The sequence below is a fragment of the Rutilus rutilus genome (assembly GCF_951802725.1).
Source record: "Rutilus rutilus genome assembly, chromosome: 9".
Classification (NCBI taxonomy): Eukaryota; Metazoa; Chordata; class Actinopteri; order Cypriniformes; family Leuciscidae; genus Rutilus; species Rutilus rutilus.
Window position 1 is genome coordinate 41,188,598 of NC_140223.1, and position 3,765 is coordinate 41,192,362.

General features: G+C 42.0%; 1 long non-coding RNA gene across 1 annotated transcript; it reads left to right on the forward strand.

The window, feature by feature from the left end:
- Positions 1–2,621: 2,621 nt before the first annotated feature.
- LOC311296988 lies at positions 2,622–3,294 on the forward strand. The gene is made up of 3 exons (XR_014628727.1): positions 2,622–2,798; positions 2,894–3,046; positions 3,183–3,294. It is a non-coding gene; the product is annotated as an uncharacterized lncRNA (long non-coding RNA).
- The last annotated feature ends 471 nt before the right edge of the window (positions 3,295–3,765 follow it).

Sequence of the window (3,765 nt, forward strand, 5' to 3'; positions counted from 1 at the left end):
CCAGCACCGGGAGAGACTTTCAGAAGAAGCACCGACACACTCACTCGTTGAATGAATCAACACTCTTCAGAGACACCGCCATGAAGACCGATCGGCTCCGAAGAGAAAGACAAGTGGTGCGTGCATCCACTTCCGTATTTATACCCTCGCTGCAGGGCAGAGCGTGGATGCAAAGCTCGCACGCCAATGTGTGCATTGGCTCGTTTTATCAATACTCAAAGATGACAGACTCCCTAAGCGTGATCCCGAACCAAAGTGTGTCTTCTTGTGGCTGAGCAGGAATCACAGGTTCATCCAGACACATCCAGCGTAGAGCCGACAGATGGTGAGTATCCAGTTATTACCACCCTGATTCATGGCCATTTCAGCCTGATGTTTCTGGTGTTAGTCTTCATTTTTCCTTCTCTACTGCTGTTGGCTCCTCAAATATGCAGTAAAAAAAAAAAGTTTTTAAACACCATTAAAAAAACAAAACAAAAAACATATATTTATGTAGTGAAGTCCTAGATTTATGAACTGAAACATAACAGTGAAATAAATTAAAATAAATTATCGTAAAATTGTCATGAACTAAACACAGGAAGGTAACATAGGAACCAAAGGAAGCTCAACATAAGAGTCCACAAACTGAACATAACCATTACAGAGAGAGGCTGTGTGCAATTAAATGTGTTTATATTTTTTAAAACTAGTGATTTTATTCTGACAGTAAATTAACATGTTTATTGACTGCCCGCAGTCCGCAGTACTTGAGCGAGCTCTTAACACATTATAGTCCTTCACATCTATTGCGATCTCAAAATTCCGGCCAGTTGATAATACCTAGAATATCAAAATCGACTGCTGGCGGTAGATCCTTTTCCTATTTAGCACCAAAACTTTGGAACAGCCTTCCTACCATTGTCCGGGAAGCAGACACACTCTGTCAGTTCAAAGCTAGACTAAAGACACATCTCTTTGACCTAGCATACACATAAAACATTATAGACTTCTATAATTTAATGTTAGGCTGCATAGATTAGGCCAGCCGGAACCGGGAACACTTCCCATAAATCCTGATGTACTCATTACATCATAAGAAGAATGGCGTCTACGCTAATATTAGTCTCTCTGTTTATATCAAGGTTTACCGCAGTCCATTGGATCCAGGCCGTATCCAGATCAGATGGTGGATCTGCACCTGCACCCGTCCATGACGCATCCCTGAAGTGCCAGCCTCATCAGCCCTGTGAAGGCCTCATCGACACGACCAATCTGACTTCTGACCTGTAATGCTGCCTGGATCATAATCATACACTGTTCGCTCGTTGGCCAGAGGAGAACTGGCCCCCGACTGAGTCTGGGTTCTCCCAGTTTACGGTTATTATCCAGGTACCACTTGTACAGTGATAATCTTTTTCAAATTGCTCTCTTCTTTTCGTAGATGGGCTGAAAACCTCTCCGGGCTTTCAATAACAACCCAGTTCATGTGGCTGTCAAGTATTCTCATACACATCATTCATATGCAATGGCAACATTTTCCACTAGGCCTGTTGAGATTACTACATAATCATGTTTATTTGAGACAACTGTGCTTATTGTGCATTTTATTTCCAATCACATATTCCCTACAATAAGGATTTTAAGCAGTCTTATTTTCTGGTAGCCTGACGTCGTCATACTCAGATTCTAGTCAGAATGTGAGTCTGATCTGCTCCATTGGGCTGTGATTAAGAGGCGTGTTTCAACCGAACCAGGAAAGAAAATGCCTCTGCACTCAGTTGGATAGACCTACAACCAATCAGAGCAACGGAGTAAGTGACGTATGTTCTTCATTCATCTTTCCGATCGACAAATGCCTTGATCGCGGTTCTCTGTTCCTCTTTTAAAATGAATGCGCTGTCAATATCTTCTATAACAGACGCGATGGCGGAATCCACACATCTCAATTCTCCAGCGGCAGCCATCTTTGTTGTAAACGAATTCAACCCAAGCGCTCTTTGGTGACGTGGATGATTACGTTACTGTTGATCATCTGTCCATCATCGTATAAAGCCCGCCCGGACAATTTGATTGGTCCGAACAACTCTGGTTCGAGCCTAGTTGCTCCACAACGGATCAAGTCCTGACCGAACTTCCCGACCTCAAATGTTGTGGGCGGGACTAAGTTCAGCTGGCATCCAGGCTAATTTTCTGATGTAGTATTTCATAATATGAGCTTATAGATTTTTACTTGACAATAGTTGTACTGTTTTCTAGAGCGATAGAGTACAGTTTGCAGAAAGTATGTGCTAAACAAGGGGCGTACCGATACTGATACACTGCTCGTCGAAGCAGAGGTGAAGCACGTGAGCTGGCTTTTTGAACACTGTTCACTGTTGTTGTTTTTGATGTTTGATAATGTTTTACTAAACATTGAACAACGTATTGCTTACATTTTAATCACAGCAGTCAGAAAGTACGCTACGTGGACATTGACTGATGGCATACACAAACTGCTGGATCCTCTGGTCACAGGAAGTCCATTTCAGCAGTTTCGTTTTAAACAACAAGTGCCATGATTCAAATACCTGTGACATGATCATGTTGTTTTGTTTTTGTGTTTATTTGTTTTACTTTCCTCAGGCACTTTGGATTGGAGTTCTGCATCATGTTTGCAACAATCACACCTGGGAAACGGGAAGCTGCCAACACGATCACCTTGAAGACACTCAGGATAAAGAGTGGATTGAGAGAGATTCCAAGAGCCACAAAGAGCTAGTGGAGATCGTCCTCAACAAGCGCTGGCAGAAGGATCTCCACAAGTATCTGCGCTTCAAGTGTGGGAACATGACAATTAAACAGAAATGTCACAGAGCCGCAAGTCATGTGTGGGTGTGTGTTTTTGGGTCTAATTTATTTTTTATTCATCCAGATCAACAGCACATCTCGAGTCATTTCAGAATCACATTCTGATGAATGGCAGCAAGCGCCAGGCCTTCACTCCCCGAGTGTATGACTCAAGAGTTGTGCTCGCAGCTTTCCACCGCGAGCGGCCAACATACAGGACGGCTGAGAGCCAACAAGTGTATGTCAAACTCTCAGCTAAAGTTCTGTTGTATTCAAATAATTGCGTATTCACATTGTCTTACAAGTATGACAGTTTAGTTTACATAATGACGAAATGACTTATAATTATAAATAATTGTCATTTTTTAATTTAGTCTTCGGAAGAAGTACAACAAAAAATGCAAGAAGATATAGCCTTTACGCCAGAAAGTGTGATAAATCATATGGTTACGTCCCTGAGTTGCAAGCACGCATCTTCAAAGGGAGAGTCACAAGCGGAGTTGGGATGCCTTGAAAGAGGACCCAATGCGGCTTGGTGTTGTGCCCCCGATACCTCCACCACCGACATCAGAGTCGGTACAGACACAGGTCAGCAGAGGTCTGGGTAAGTGACAAACATCTACATACCGTTATTTCAGCTCATTACCTTTGCCTCTAACTGATACTGAATTGTGTGCACATGACTAATGGCACTCATGTCTTTCACAGGATCAGCCGTCCATGCTGCTACCAACTGGCAGATTGAGCTGTTGTTTTGCTGGTATTTGAGGTGTAAATACATGAGCAAAAATTTGTGTAAATATGAATAAATCTACATTTGTGTTTTCAAACAAACTTCATTTCAATCTTTTTGTGTATCAAATTGTTATTGCACCTAATTTTGACATTTTTCTCTATCCCTAGAGTAACAAATACAGCACAGAGTAAAATAACAAATCTTTTATCCTTTGTAAGTTA